Genomic DNA, 17,446 nt, shown 5'->3' on the forward strand with positions numbered 1-17,446 from the left:
TAAACAGATCAAAACTTGCAAAATTCAAAATTCTCTAAAAACAAAACTACAAGTCCAAAACTTATAGAAAATACATTTTTGTGCTCTGTATCCTTCGCATACAATTCAATTGGAGTTGAAAAATTCATTTTTGAAGAAAATGACATTTCAAAATCTTTAAATCGTCATATCTCGTTAACCGAGCGTCTAAACAGGTCAAAACTTGCAAATTTTTAGAGAATACCATTCAATTGGAGTTGAAAAATTCACGTTTGAAGAAAATAACATTTCAAAATCTTTAAATCGTCATATCTCCTTAACCGAGCGTCTAAACAGGTCAAAACTTGCAAAATTCAAAATTCTCTAAAAACAAAACTACAAGTCCAAAACTTATAGAAAATACATTTTTGTGCTCTGTGAGTCGATATCCTTCGCATACAATTCAATTGGAGTTGAAAAATTCATTTTTGAAGAAAATGACATTTCAAAATCTTTAAATCGTCATATCTCGTTAACCGAGCGTCTAAACAGGTCAAAACTTGCAAAATTCAAAATTCTCTAATAACAAAACTACATGTCCAAAACTTATAGAAAATACATTTTTGTGCTCTGTGAGTCGATATCCTTCGCATACAATTCAATTGGAGTTGAAAAATTCATTTTTGAAGAAAATGACATTTCAAAATCTTTAAATCGTCATATCAAAACTTACAAAATTCAAAATTCTCTAATAACAAAACTACATGTCCAAAACTTATAGATATACATTTTTGTGCTCTGTGAGTCGATATCCTTAGCATACAATTCAATTATAGTTGAAAAATTCATTTTTGAAGAAAATGACATTTCAAAATCTTTAAATCGTCATATCTCGTTAACCGAGCGTCTAAACAGGTCAAAACTTGCAAAATTCAAAATTCTCTAAAAACAAAACTACAACTCCAAAACTTATAGAAAATACATTTTTGTGCTCTGTGAGTCGATATCCTTCGCATACAATTCAATTGGAGTTGAAAAATTCATTTTTGAAGAAAATGACATTTCAAAATCTTTAAATCGTCATATCTCGTTAACCGAGCGTCTAAACAGGTCAAAACTTGCAAAATTCAAAATTCTCTAAAAACAAAACTACAACTCCAAAACTTATAGAAAATACATTTTTGTGCTCTGTGAGTCGATATCCTTCGCATACAATTCAATTGGAGTTGAAAAATTCATGTTTGAAGAAAATGACATTTCAAAATCTTTAAATCGTCATATCTCGTTAACCGAGCGTCTAAACAGGTCAAAACTTGCAAAATTCAAAATTCTCTAAAAACAAAACTACAAGTCCAAAACTTATAGAAAATACATTTTTGTGCTCTGTGAGTCGATATCCTTCGCATACAATTCAATTGGAGTTGAAAAATTCATTTTTGAAGAAAATGACATTTCAAAATCTTTAAATCGTCATATCTCGTTAACCGAGCGTCTAAACAGGTCAAAACTTGCAAAATTCAAAATTCTCTAATAACAAAACTACATGTCCAAAACTTATAGAAAATACATTTTTGTGCTCTGTGAGTCGATATCCTTCGCATACAATTCAATTGGAGTTGAAAAATTCATTTTTGAAGAAAATGACATTTCAAAATCTTTAAATCGTCATATCAAAACTTGCAAAATTCAAAATTCTCTAATAACAAAACTACATGTCCAAAACTTATAGATATACATTTTTGTGCTCTGTGAGTCGATATCCTTAGCATACAATTCAATTATAGTTGAAAAATTCATTTTTGAAGAAAATGACATTTCAAAATCTTTAAATCGTCATATCTCGTTAACCGAGCGTCTAAACAGGTCAAAACTTGCAAAATTCAAAATTCTCTAAAAACAAAACTACAACTCCAAAACTTATAGAAAATACATTTTTGTGCTCTGTGAGTCGATATCCTTCGCATACAATTCAATTGGAGTTGAAAAATTCATTTTTGAAGAAAATGACATTTCAAAATCTTTAAATCGTCATATCTCGTTAACCGAGCGTCTAAACAGGTCAAAACTTGCAAAATTCAAAATTCTCTAAAAACAAAACTACAACTCCAAAATTTATAGAAAATACATTTTTGTGCTCTGTGAGTCGATATCCTTCGCATACAATTCAATTGGAGTTGAAAAATTCATGTTTGAAGAAAATGACATTTCAAAATCTTTAAATCGTCATATCTCGTTAACCGAACGTCTAAACAGGTCAAAACTTGCAAAAAAAATGACATTTCAAAATCTTTAAATCGTCATATCTCGTTAACCGAGCGTCTCAACAGGTCAAAACTTGCAAAAATTCAAAATTCTCTAAAACAAAACTACAACTCCAAAACTTATAGAAAATACATTTTTGTGCTCTGTGAGTCGATATCCTTCGCATACAATTCAATTGGAGTTGAAAAATTCATTTTTGAAGAAAATGACATTTCAAAATCTTTAAATCGTCATATCTCGTTAACCGAGCGTCTAAACATTTCAAAACTTGCAAAATTCAAAATTCTCTAATAACAAAACTACTTGTCCAAAACTTATAGAAAATACATTTTTGTGCTCTGTGAGTCGATATCCTTCGCATACAATTCAATTGGAGTGGAAAAATTCATTTTGAAGAAAATGACATTTCAAAATCTTTAAATCGTCATATCTCGTTAACCGAGCGTCTAAACAGGTCAAAACTTGCAAAATTCAAAATTCTCTAAAAACAAAACTACAACTCCAAAACTTATAGAAAATACATTTTTGTGCTCTGTGAGTCGATATCCTTCGCATACAATTCAATTGGAGTTGAAAAAGTCATGTTTGAAGAAAATGACATTTCAAAATCTTTAAATCGTCATATCTCCTTAACCGAGCGTCTAAACAGGTCAAAATTTGCAAAATTCAAAATTCTCTAATAACAAAACTACATGTCCAAAACTTATAGAAAATACATTTTTGTGCTCTGTGAGTCGATATCCTTCGCATACAATTCAATTGGAGTTGAAAAATTCATTTTTGAAGAAAATGACATTTCAAAATCTTTAAATCGTCATATCTCGTTAACCGAGCGTCTAAACAGGTCAAAACTTGCAAAATTCAAAATTCTCTAATAACAAAACTACATGTCCAAAACTTATAGAAAATACATTTTTGTGCTCTGTGAGTCGATATCCTTCGCATACAATTCAATTGGAGTTGAAAAATTCATTTTTGAAGAAAATGACATTTCAAAATCTTTAAATCGTCATATCTCGTTAACCGAGCGTCTAAACAGGTCAAAACTTGCAAAATTCAAAATTCTCTAAAAACAAAACTACATGTCCAAAACTAAGAGAAAATACATTTTTGTGCTCTGTGAGTCGATATCCTTCGCATACAATTCAATTGGAGTTGAAAAATTCATGTTTGAAGAAAATGACATTTCAAAATCTTTAAATCGTCATATCTCCTTAACCGAGCGTCTAAACAGGTCAAAATTTGCAAAATTCAAAATTCTCTAATAAAAAAAACTACATGTCCAAAACTTATAGAAAATACATTTTTGTGCTCTGTGAGTCGATATCATTCGCATACAATTCAATTGGAGTTGAAAAATTCATTTTTGAAGAAAATGACATTTCAAAATCTTTAAATCGTCATATCTCGTTAACCGAGCGTCTAAACAGGTCAAAACTTGCAAAATTCAAAATTCTCTAAAAACAAAACTACATGTCCAAAACTAAGAGAAAATACATTTTTGTGCTCTGTGAGTCGATATCCTTCGCATACAATTCAATTGGAGTTGAAAAATTCATTTTTGAAGAAAATGACATTTCAAAATCTTTAAATCGTCATATCTCGTTAACCGAGCGTCTAAACAGGTCAAAACTTGCAAAATTCAAAATTCTCTAAAAACAAAACTACAACTCCAAAACTTATAGAAAATACATTTTTGTGCTCTGTGAGTCGATATCCTTCGCATACAATTCAATTGGAGTTGAAAAATTCATGTTTGAAGAAAATGACATTTCAAAATCTTTAAATCGTCATATCTCGTTAACCGAGCGTCTAAACAGGTCAAAACTTGCAAAATTCAAAATTCTCTAAAAACAAAACTACAACTCCAAAACTTATAGAAAATACATTTTTGTGCTCTGTGAGTCGATATCCTTCGCATACAATTCAATTGGAGTTGAAAAATTCATTTTTGAAGAAAATGACATTTCAAAATCTTTAAATCGTCATATCTCGTTAACCGAGCGTCTAAACGGTCAAAACTTGCAAAATTCAAAATTCTCTAAAAACAAAACTACAACTCCAAAACTTATAGAAAATACATTTTTGTGCTCTGTGAGTCGATATCCTTCGCATACAATTCAATTGGAGTGGAAAAATTCATTTTTGAAGAAAATGACATTTCAAAATCTTTAAATCGTCATATCTCGTTAACCGAGCGTCTAAACAGGTCAAAACTTGCAAAATTCAAAATTCTCTAAAAACAAAACTACAACTCCAAAACTTATAGAAAATACATTTTTGTGCTCTGTGAGTCGATATCCTTCGCATACAATTCAATTGGAGTTGAAAAATTCATTTTTGAAGAAAATGACATTTCAAAATCTTTAAATCGTCATATCTCGTTAACCGAGCGTCTAAACAGGTCAAAACTTGCAAAATTCAAAATTCTCTAATAACAAAACTACATGTCCAAAACTTATAGAAAATACATTTTTGTGCTCTGTGAGTCGATATCCTTCGCATACAATTCAATTGGAGTTGAAAAATTCATGTTTGAAGAAAATGACATTTCAAAATCTTTAAATCGTCATATCTCCTTAACCGAGCGTCTAAACAGGTCAAAACTTGCAAAATTCAAAATTCTCTAAAAACAAAACTACATGTCCAAAACTTATAGAAAATACATTTTTGTGCTCTGTGAGTCGATATCCTTCGCATACAATTCAATTGGAGTTGAAAAATTCATTTTTGAAGAAAATGACATTTCAAAATCTTTAAATCGTCATATCTCGTTAACCGAGCGTCTAAACAGGTCAAAACTTGCAAAATTCAAAATTCTCTAAAAACAAAACTACATGTCCAAAACTTAAAGAAAATACATTTTTGTGCTCTGTGAGTCGATATCCTTCGCATACAATTCAATTGGAGTGGAAAAATTCATTTTTGAAGAAAATGACATTTCAAAATCTTTAAATCGTCATATCTCGTTAACCGAGCGTCTAAACAGGTCAAAACTTGCAAAATTCAAAATTCTCTACTAACAAAACTACATGTCCAAAACTTATAGAAAATACATTTTTGTGCTCTGTGAGTCGATATCCTTCGCATACAATTCAATTGGAGTTGAAAAATTCATGTTTGAAGAAAATGACATTTCAAAATCTTTAAATCGTCATATCTCGTTAACCGAGCGTCTAAACAGGTCAAAACTTGCAAAATTCAAAATTCTCTAATAACAAAACTACATGTAGAAAACTCATAGAAAATACATTTTTGTGCTCTGTGAGTCGATATCCTTCGCATACAATTCAATTGGAGTTGAAAAATTTATGTTTGAAGAAAATGACATTTCAAAATCTTTAAATCGTCATATCTCGTTAACCGAGCGTCTAAACAGGTCAAAACTTGCAAAATTCTAAATTCTCTAAAAACAAAACTACATGTCCAAAACTTATAGAAAATACATTTTTGTGCTCTGTGAGTCGATATCCTTCGCATACAATTCAATTGGTGTTGAAAAATTCATTTTTGAAGAAAATGACATTTCAAAATCTTTAAATCGTCATATCTCGTTAACCGAGCGTCTAAACAGGTCAAAACTTGCAAAATTCAAAATTCTCTAAAAACAAAACTACAAGTCCAAAACTTATAGAAAATACATTTTTGTGCTCTGTGAGTCGATATCCTTCGCATACAATTCAATTGGAGTTGAAAAATTCATGTTTGAAGAAAATGACATTTCAAAATCTTTAAATCGTCATATCTCGTTAACCGAGCGTCTAAACAGGTCAAAACTTGCAAAATTCAAAATTCTCTAAAAACAAAACTACAAGTCCAAAACTTATAGAAAATACATTTTTGTGCTCTGTGAGTCGATATCCTTCGCATACAATTCAATTGGAGTTGAAAAATTCATTTTTGAAGAAAATGACATTTCAAAATCTTTAAATCGTCATATCTCGTTAACCGAGCGTCTAAACAGGTCAAAACTTGCAAAATTCTAAATTCTCTAAAAACAAAACTACATGTCCAAAACTTATAGAAAATACATTTTTGTGCTCTGTGAGTCGATATCCTTCGCATACAATTCAATTGGAGTTGAAAAATTCATTTTTGAAGAAAATGACATTTCAAAATCTTTAAATCGTCATATCTCGTTAACCGAGCGTCTAAACAGGTCAAAACTTGCAAAATTCAAAATTCTCTAAAAACAAAACTACAAGTCCAAAACTTATAGAAAATACATTTTTGTGCTCTGTGAGTCGATATCCTTCGCATACAATTCAATTCTAGTTGAAAAATTCATTTTTGAAGAAAATGACATTTCAAAATCTTTAAATCGTCATATCTCGTTAACCGAGCGTCTAAACAGGTCAAAACTTGCAAAATTCAAAATTCTCTAAAAACAAAACTACAAGTCCAAAACTTATAGAAAATACATTTTTGTGCTCTGTGAGTCGATATCCTTCGCATACAATTCAATTGGAGTTGAAAAATTCACGTTTGAAGAAAATAACATTTCAAAATCTTTAAATCGTCATATCTCGTTAACCGAGCGTCTAAACAGGTCAAAACTTGCAAAATTCAAAATTCTCTAAAAACAAAACTACAAGTCCAAAACTTATAGAAAATACATTTTTGTGCTCTGTGAGTCGATATCCTTCGCATACAATTCAATTGGAGTTGAAAAATTCATTTTTGAAGAAAATGACATTTCAAAATCTTTAAATCGTCATATCTCGTTAACCGAGCGTCTAAACAGGTCAAAACTTGCAAAATTCTAAATTCTCTAAAAACAAAACTACATGTCCAAAACTTATAGAAAATACATTTTTGTGCTCTGTGAGTCGATATCCTTCGCATACAATTCAATTGGAGTTGAAAAATTCATTTTTGAAGAAAATGACATTTCAAAATCTTTAAATCGTCATATCTCGTTAACCGAGCGTCTAAACAGGTCAAAACTTGCAAAATTCAAAATTCTCTAAAAACAAAACTACAAGTCCAAAACTTATAGAAAATACATTTTTGTGCTCTGTGAGTCGATATCCTTCGCATACCATTCAATTGGAGTTGAAAAATTCACGTTTGAAGAAAATAACATTTCAAAATCTTTAAATCGTCATATCTCGTTAACCGAGCGTCTAAAGAGGTCAAAACTTGCAAAATTCAAAATTCTCTAAAAACAAAACTACATGTCCAAAACTTATAGAAAATACATTTTTGTGCTCTGTGAGTCGATATCCTTCGCATACAATTCAATTGGAGTTGAAAAATTCATTTTTGAAGAAAATGACATTTCAAAATCTTTAAATCGTCATATCTCGTTAACCGAGCGTCTAAACAGGTCAAAACTTGCAAAATTCTAAATTCTCTAAAAACAAAACTACATGTCCAAAACTTATAGAAAATACATTTTTGTGCTCTGTGAGTCGATATCCTTCGCATACAATTCAATTGGAGTTGAAAAATTCATTTTTGAAGAAAATGACATTTCAAAATCTTTAAATCGTCATATCTCGTTAACCGAGCGTCTAAACAGGTCAAAACTTGCAAAATTCAAAATTCTCTAAAAACAAAACTACAAGTCCAAAACTTATAGAAAATACATTTTTGTGCTCTGTGAGTCGATATCCTTCGCATACAATTCAATTGGAGTTGAAAAATTCATTTTTGAAGAAAATGACATTTCAAAATCTTTAAATCGTCATATCTCGTTAACCGAGCGTCTAAACAGGTCAAAACTTGCAAAATTCAAAATTCTCTAAAAACAAAACTACAAGTCCAAAACTTATAGAAAATACATTTTTGTGCTCTGTGAGTCGATATCCTTCGCATACAATTCAATTGGAGTTGAAAAATTCATTTTTGAAGAAAATGACATTTCAAAATCTTTAAATCGTCATATCTCCTTAACCGAGCGTCTAAACAGGTCAAAACTTGCAAAATTCAAAATTCTCTAAAAACAAAACTACATGTCCAAAACTTATAGAAAATACATTTTTGTGCTCTGTGAGTCGATATCCTTCGCATACAATTCAATTGGAGTTGAAAAATTCATTTTTGAAGAAAATGACATTTCAAAATCTTTAAATCGTCATATCTCGTTAACCGAGCGTCTAAACAGGTCAAAACTTGCAAAATTCAAAATTCTCTAAAAACAAAACTACAAGTCCAAAACTTATAGAAAATACATTTTTGTGCTCTGTGAGTCGATATCCTTCGCATACAATTCAATTGGAGTTGAAAAATTCACGTTTGAAGAAAATAACATTTCAAAATCTTTAAATCGTCATATCTCGTTAACCGAGCGTCTAAACAGGTCAAAACTTGCAAAATTCAAAATTCTCTAAAAACAAAACTACAAGTCCAAAACTTATAGAAAATACATTTTTGTGCTCTGTGAGTCGATATCCTTCGCATACAATTCAATTGGAGTTGAAAAATTCATTTTTGAAGAAAATGACATTTCAAAATCTTTAAATCGTCATATCTCGTTAACCGAGCGTCTAAACAGGTCAAAACTTGCAAAATTCAAAATTCTCTAAAAACAAAACTACAAGTCCAAAACTTATAGAAAATACATTTTTGTGCTCTGTGAGTCGATATCCTTCGCATACAATTCAATTGGAGTTGAAAAATTCACGTTTGAAGAAAATAACATTTCAAAATCTTTAAATCGTCATATCTCGTTAACCGAGCGTCTAAACAGGTCAAAACTTGCAAAATTCAAAATTCTCTAAAAACAAAACTACAAGTCCAAAACTTATAGAAAATACATTTTTGTGCTCTGTGAGTCGATATCCTTCGCATACAATTCAATTGGAGTTGAAAAATTCATTTTTGAAGAAAATGACATTTCAAAATCTTTAAATCGTCATATCTCCTTAACCGAGCGTCTAAACAGGTCAAAACTTGCAAAATTCAAAATTCTCTAAAAACAAAACTACATGTCCAAAACTTATAGAAAATACATTTTTGTGCTCTGTGAGTCGATATCCTTCGCATACAATTCAATTGGAGTTGAAAAATTCATTTTTGAAGAAAATGACATTTCAAAATCTTTAAATCGTCATATCTCGTTAACCGAGCGTCTAAACAGGTCAAAACTTGCAAAATTCAAAATTCTCTAAAAACAAAACTACATGTCCAAAACTTATAGAAAATACATTTTTGTGCTCTGTGAGTCGATATCCTTCGCATACAATTCAATTGGAGTTGAAAAATTCATTTTTGAAGAAAATGACATTTCAAAATCTTTAAATCGTCATATCTCCTTAACCGAGCGTCTAAACAGGTCAAAACTTGCAAAATTCAAAATTCTCTAAAAACAAAACTACAACTCCAAAACTTATAGAAAATACATTTTTGTGCTCTGTGAGTCGATATCCTTCGCATACAATTCAATTGGAGTTGAAAAATTCATTTTTGAAGAAAATGACATTTCAAAATCTTTAAATCGTCATATCTCGTTAACCGAGCGTCTAAACAGGTCAAAACTTGCAAAATTCAAAATTCTCTAAAAACAAAACTACAACTCCAAAACTTATAGAAAATACATTTTTGTGCTCTGTGAGTCGATATCCTTCGCATACAATTCAATTGGAGTTGAAAAATTCATTTTTGAAGAAAATGACATTTCAAAATCTTTAAATCGTCATATCTCGTTAACCGAGCGTCTAAACAGGTCAAAACTTGCAAAATTCAAAATTCTCTAAAAACAAAACTACATGTCCAAAACTTATAGAAAATACATTTTTGTGCTCTGTGAGTCGATATCCTTCGCATACAATTCAATTGGAGTTGAAAAATTCATTTTTGAAGAAAATGACATTTCAAAATCTTTAAATCGTCATATCTCGTTAACCGAGCGTCTAAACAGGTCAAAACTTGCAAAATTCAAAATTCTCTAAAAACAAAACTACAACTCCAAAACTTATAGAAAATACATTTTTGTGCTCTGTGAGTCGATATCCTTCGCATACAATTCAATTGGAGTTGAAAAATTCATGTTTGAAGAAAATGACATTTCAAAATCTTTAAATCGTCATATCTCGTTAACCGAGCGTCTAAACAGGTCAAAACTTGCAAAATTCAAAATTCTCTAAAAACAAAACTACAACTCCAAAACTTATAGAAAATACATTTTTGTGCTCTGTGAGTCGATATCCTTCGCATACAATTCAATTGGAGTTGAAAAATTCATTTTTGAAGAAAATGACATTTCAAAATCTTTAAATCGTCATATCTCGTTAACCGAGCGTCTAAACAGGTCAAAACTTGCAAAATTCAAAATTCTCTAATAACAAAACTACATGTCCAAAACTTATAGAAAATACATTTTTGTGCTCTGTGAGTCGATATCCTTCGCATACAATTCAATTATAGTTGAAAAATTCATTTTTGAAGAAAATGACATTTCAAAATCTTTAAATCGTCATATCTCGTTAACCGAGCGTCTAAACAGGTCAAAACTTGCAAAATTCAAAATTCTCTAAAAACAAAACTACAACTCCAAAACTTATAGAAAATACATTTTTGTGCTCTGTGAGTCGATATCCTTCGCATAAAATTCAATTGGAGTTGAAAAATTCATGTTTGAAGAAAATGACATTTCAAAATCTTTAAATCGTCATATCTCGTTAACCGAGCGTCTAAACAGGTCAAAACTTGCAAAATTCAAAATTCTCTAAAAACAAAACTACAAGTCCAAAACTTATAGAAAATACATTTTTGTGCTCTGTGAGTCGATATCCTTCGCATACAATTCAATTGGAGTTGAAAAATTCATTTTTGAAGAAAATGACATTTCAAAATCTTTAAATCGTCATATCTCGTTAACCGAGCGTCTAAACAGGTCAAAACTTGCAAAATTCAAAATTCTCTAATAACAAAACTACATGTCCAAAACTTATAGAAAATACATTTTTGTGCTCTGTGAGTCGATATCCTTCGCATACAATTCAATTGGAGTTGAAAAATTCATTTTTGAAGAAAATGACATTTCAAAATCTTTAAATCGTCATATCTCGTTAACCGAGCGTCTAAACAGGTCAAAACTTGCAAAATTCAAAATTCTCTAATAACAAAACTACATGTCCAAAACTTATAGAAAATACATTTTTGTGCTCTGTGAGTCGATATCCTTCGCATACAATTCAATTGGAGTTGAAAAATTCATTTTTGAAGAAAATGACATTTCAAAATCTTTAAATCGTCATATCTCGTTAACCAAGCGTCTAAACAGGTCAAAACTTGCAAAATTCAAAATTCTCTAAAAACAAAACTACAACTCCAAAACTTATAGAAAATACATTTTTGTGCTCTGTGAGTCGATATCCTTCGCATACAATTCAATTGGAGTTGAAAAATTCATTTTTGAAGAAAATGACATTTCAAATTCTTTAAATCGTCATATCTCGTTAACCGGGCGTCTAAACAGGTCAAAACTTGCAAAATTCAAAATTCTCTAAAAACAAAACTACCTACAACTCCAAAACTTATAGAAAATACATTTTTGTGCTCTGTGAGTCGATATCCTTCGCATACAATTCAATTGGAGTTGAAAAATTCATTTTTGAAGAAAATGACATTTCAAAATCTTTAAATCGTCATATCTCGTTAACCGAGCGTCTAAACAGGTCAAAACTTGCAAAATTCAAAATTCTCTAAAAACAAAACTACAACTCCAAAACTTATAGAAAATACATTTTTGTGCTCTGTGAGTCGATATCCTTCGCATACAATTCAATTGGAGTTGAAAAATTCATTTTTGAAGAAAATGACATTTCAAATTCTTTAAATCGTCATATCTCGTTAACCGGGCGTCTAAACAGGTCAAAACTTGCAAAATTCAAAATTCTCTAAAAACAAAACTACATGTCCAAAACTTATAGAAAATACATTTTTGTGCTCTGTGAGTCGATATCCTTCGCATACAATTCAATTGGAGTTGAAAAATTCATTTTTGAAGAAAATGACATTTCAAAATCTTTAAATCGTCATATCTCGTTAACCGAGCGTCTAAACAGGTCAAAACTTGCAAAATTCAAAATTCTCTAAAAACAAAACTACAAGTCCAAAACTTATAGAAAATACATTTTTGTGCTCTGTGAGTCGATATCCTTCGCATACAATTCAATTGGAGTTGAAAAATTCATTTTTGAAGAAAATGACATTTCAAAATCTTTAAATCGTCATATCTCGTTAACCGAGCGTCTAAACAGGTCAAAACTTGCAAAATTCAAAATTCTCTAAAAACAAAACTACATGTCCAAAACTTATAGAAAATACATTTTTGTGCTCTGTGAGTCGATATCCTTCGCATACAATTCAATTGGAGTTGAAAAATTCATGTTTGAAGAAAATGACATTTCAAAATCTTTAAATCGTCATATCTCGTTAACCGAGCGTCTAAACAGGTCAAAACTTGCAAAATTCAAAATTCTCTAAAAACAAAACTACATGTCCAAAACTTATAGAAAATACATTTTTGTGCTCTGTGAGTCGATATCCTTCGCATACAATTCAATTGGAGTTGAAAAATTCATTTTTGAAGAAAATGACATTTCAAAATCTTTAAATCGTCATATCTCGTTAACCGAGAGTCTAAACAGGTCAAAACTTGCAAAATTCTAAATTCTCTAAAAACAAAACTACATGTCCAAAACTTATAGAAAATACATTTTTGTGCTCTGTGAGTCGATATCCTTCGCATACAATTCAATTGGAGTTGAAAAATTCATTTTTGAAGAAAATGACATTTCAAAATCTTTAAATCGTCATATCTCGTTAACCGAGCGTCTAAACAGGTCAAAACTTGCAAAATTCAAAATTCTCTAAAAACAAAACTACAAGTCCAAAACTTATAGAAAATACATTTTTGTGCTCTGTGAGTCGATATCCTTCGCATACAATTCAATTGGAGTTGAAAAATGCATGTTTGAAGAAAATGACATTTCAAAATCTTTAAATCGTCGTATCTCGTTACCCGAGCGTCTAAACAGGTCAAAACTTGCAAAATTCTAAATTCTCTAAAAACAAAACTACATGTCCAAAACTTATAGAAAATACATTTTTGTGCTCTGTAAGTCGATATCCTTCGCATACAATTCAATTGGAGTTGAAAAATTCATTTTTGAAGAAAATGACATTTCAAAATCTTTAAATCGTCATATCTCGTTAACCGAGCGTCTAAACAGGTCAAAACTTGCAAAATTCTAAATTCTCTAAAAACAAAACTACATGTCCAAAACTTATAGAAAATACATTTTTGTGCTCTGTGAGTCGATATCCTTCGCATACAATTCAATTGGAGTTGAAAAATTCATGTTTGAAGAAAATGACATTTCAAAATCTTTAAATCGTCATATCTCGTTAACCGAGCGTCTAAACAGGTCAAAACTTGCAAAATTCAAAATTCTCTAAAAACAAAACTACATGTCCAAAACTTATAGAAAATACATTTGGAGTTGAAAATTTCATTTTTGAAGAAAATGACATTTCAAATTCTTTAAATCGTCATATCTCGTTAACCGGGCGTCTAAACAGGTCAAAACTTGCAAAATTCAAAATTCTCTAAAAACAAAACTACAACTCCAAAACTTATAGAAAATACATTTTTGTGCTCTGTGAGTCGATATCCTTCGCATACAATTCAATTGGAGTTGAAAAATTCATTTTTGAAGAAAATGACATTTCAAAATCTTTAAATCGTCATATCTCGTTAACCGAGCGTCTAAACAGGTCAAAACTTGCAAAATTCTAAATTCTCTAAAAACAAAACTACATGTCCAAAACTTATAGAAAATACATTTTTGTGCTCTGTGAGTCGATATCCTTCGCATACAATTCAATTGGAGTTGAAAAATTCATTTTTGAAGAAAATGACATTTCAAAATCTTTAAATCGTCATATCTCGTTAACCGAGCGTCTAAACAGGTCAAAACTTGCAAAATTCTAAATTCTCTAAAAACAAAACTACATGTCCAAAACTTATAGAAAATACATTTTTGTGCTCTGTGAGTCGATATCCTTCGCATACAATTCAATTGGAGTTGAAAAATTCATTTTTGAAGAAAATGACATTTCAAAATCTTTAAATCGTCATATCTCGTTAACCGAGCGTCTAAACAGGTCAAAACTTGCAAAATTCTAAATTCTCTAAAAACAAAACTACATGTCCAAAACTTATAGAAAATACATTTTTGTGCTCTGTGAGTCGATATCCTTCGCATACAATTCAATTGGAGTTGAAAAATTCATGTTTGAAGAAAATGACATTTCAAAATCTTTAAATCGTCATATCTCGTTAACCGAGCGTCTAAACAGGTCAAAACTTGCAAAATTCTAAATTCTCTAAAAACAAAACTACATGTCCAAAACTTATAGAAAATACATTTTTGTGCTCTGTGAGTCGATATCCTTCGCATACAATTCAATTGGAGTTGAAAAATTCATTTTTGAAGAAAATGACATTTCAAAATCTTTAAATCGTCATATCTCGTTAACCGAGCGTCTAAACAGGTCAAAACTTGCAAAATTCTAAATTCTCTAAAAACAAAACTACATGTCCAAAACTTATAGAAAATACATTTTTGTGCTCTGTGAGTCGATATCCTTCGCATACAATTCAATTGGAGTTGAAAAATTCATGTTTGAAGAAAATGACATTTCAAAATCTTTAAATCGTCATATCTCGTTAACCGAGCGTCTAAACAGGTCAAAACTTGCAAAATTCAAAATTCTCTAAAAACAAAACTACATGTCCAAAACTTATAGAAAATACATTTGGAGTTGAAAATTTCATTTTTGAAGAAAATGACATTTCAAAATCTTTAAATCGTCATATCTCGTTAACCGAGCGTCTAAACAGGTCAAAACTTGCAAAATTCAAAATTCTCTAAAAACAAAACTACAAGTCCAAAGCTTATAGAAAATACATTTTTGTGCTCTGTGAGTCGATATCCTTCGCATACAATTCAATTGGAGTTGAAAAATTCATTTTTGAAGAAAATGACATTTCAAAATCTTTAAATCGTCATATCTCGTTAACCGAGCGTCTAAACAGGTCAAAACTTGCAAAATTCAAAATTCTCTAAAAACAAAACTACATGTCCAAAACTTATAGAAAATACATTTTTGTGCTCTGTGAGTCGAAATCCTTCGCATACAATTCAATTGGAGTTGAAAAATTCATTTTTGAAGAAAATGACATTTCAAAATCTTTAAATCGTCATATCTCGTTAACCGAGCGTCTAAACAGGTCAAAACTTGCAAAATTCAAAATTCTCTAAAAACAAAACTACATGTCCAAAACTTATAGAAAATACATTTTTGTGCTCTGTGAGTCGATATCCTTCGCATACAATTCAATTGGAGTTGAAAAATTCATTTTTGAAGAAAATGACATTTCAAAATCTTTAAATCGTCATATCTCGTTAACCGAGCGTCTAAACAGGTCAAAACTTGCAAAATTCAAAATTCTCTAAAAACAAAACTACATGTCCAAAACTTATAGAAAATACATTTTTGTGATCTGTGAGTCGATATCCTTCGCATACAATTCAATTGGAGTTGAAAAATTCATTTTTGAAGAAAATGACATTTCAAAATCTTTAAATCGTCATATCTCGTTAACCAAGCGTCTAAACAGGTCAAAACTTGCAAAATTCAAAATTCTCTAAAAACAAAACTACATGTCCAAAACTTATAGAAAATACATTTTTGTGCTCTGTGAGTCGATATCCTTCGCATACAATTCAATTGGAGTTGAAAAATTCATGTTTGAAGAAAATGACATTTCAAAACCTTTAAATCGTCATATCTCGTTAACCGAGCGTCTAAACAGGTCAAAACTTGCAAAATTCAAAATTCTCTAAAAACAAAACTACAACTCCAAAACTAATAGAAAATACATTTTTGTGCTCTGTGAGTCGATATCCTTCGCATACAATTCAATTGGAGTTGAAAAATTCATGTTTGAAGAAAATGACATTTCAAAATCTTTAAATCGTCATATCTCGTTAACCGAGCGTCAAAACTTGCAAAATTCAAAATTCTCTAAAAACAAAACTACAACTCCAAAACTTATAGAAAATACATTTTTGTGCTCTGTGAGTCGATATCCTTCGCATACAATTCAATTGGAGTTGAAAAATTCATGTTTGAAGAAAATGACATTTCAAAATCTTTAAATCGTCATATCTCGTTAACCGAGCGTCTAAACAGGTCAAAACTTGCAAAATTCAAAATTCTCTAAAAACAAAACTACAACTCCAAAACTTATAGAAAATACATTTTTGTGCTCTGTGAGTCAATATCCTTCGCATATAATTCAATTGGAGTTGAAAAATTCATTTTTGAAGAAAATGACATTTCAAAATCTTTAAATCGTCATATCTCGTTAACCGAGCATCTAAACAGGTCAAAACTTGCAAAATTCAAAATTCTCTAAAAACAAAACTACAACTCCAAAACTTATAGAAAATACATTTTTGTGCTCTGTGAGTCGATATCCTTCGCATACAATTCAATTGGAGTTGAAAAATTCATGTTTGAAGAAAATGACATTTCAAAATCTTTAAATCGTCATATCTCGTTAACCGAGCGTCTAAACAGGTCAAAACTTGCAAAATTCAAAATTCTCTAAAAACAAAACTACAACTCCAAAACTTATAGAAAATACATTTTTGTGCTCTGTGAGTCGATATCCTTCGCATACAATTCAATTGGAGTTGAAAAATTTATTTTTGAAGAAAATGACATTTTAAAATCTTTAAATCGCCATATCTCGTTAACCGAGCGTCTAAACAGGTCAAAACTTGCAAAATTCAAAATTCTCTAAAAACAAAACTACATGTCCAAAACTTATAGAAAATACATTTTTGTGCTCTGTGAGTCGATATCCTTCGCATACAATTCAATTGGAGTTGAAAAATTTATTTTTGAAGAAAATGACATTTCAAAATCTTTAAATCGCCATATCTCGTTAACCGAGCGTCTAAACAGGTCAAAACTTGCAAAATTCAAAATTCTCTAAAAACAAAACTACAACTCCAAAACTTATAGAAAATACATTTTTGTGCTCTGTGAGTCGATATCCTTCGCATACAATTCAATTGGAGTTGAAAAATTCATTTTTGAAGAAAATGACATTTCAAAATCTTTAAATCGTCATATCTCGTTAACCGAGCGTCTAAACAGGTCAAAACTTGCAAAATTCAAAATTCTCTAAAAACAAAAC

The sequence above is a fragment of the Episyrphus balteatus genome, chromosome 2 (assembly GCF_945859705.1).
Source record: "Episyrphus balteatus chromosome 2, idEpiBalt1.1, whole genome shotgun sequence".
NCBI classification, from domain to species: Eukaryota; Metazoa; Arthropoda; class Insecta; order Diptera; family Syrphidae; genus Episyrphus; species Episyrphus balteatus.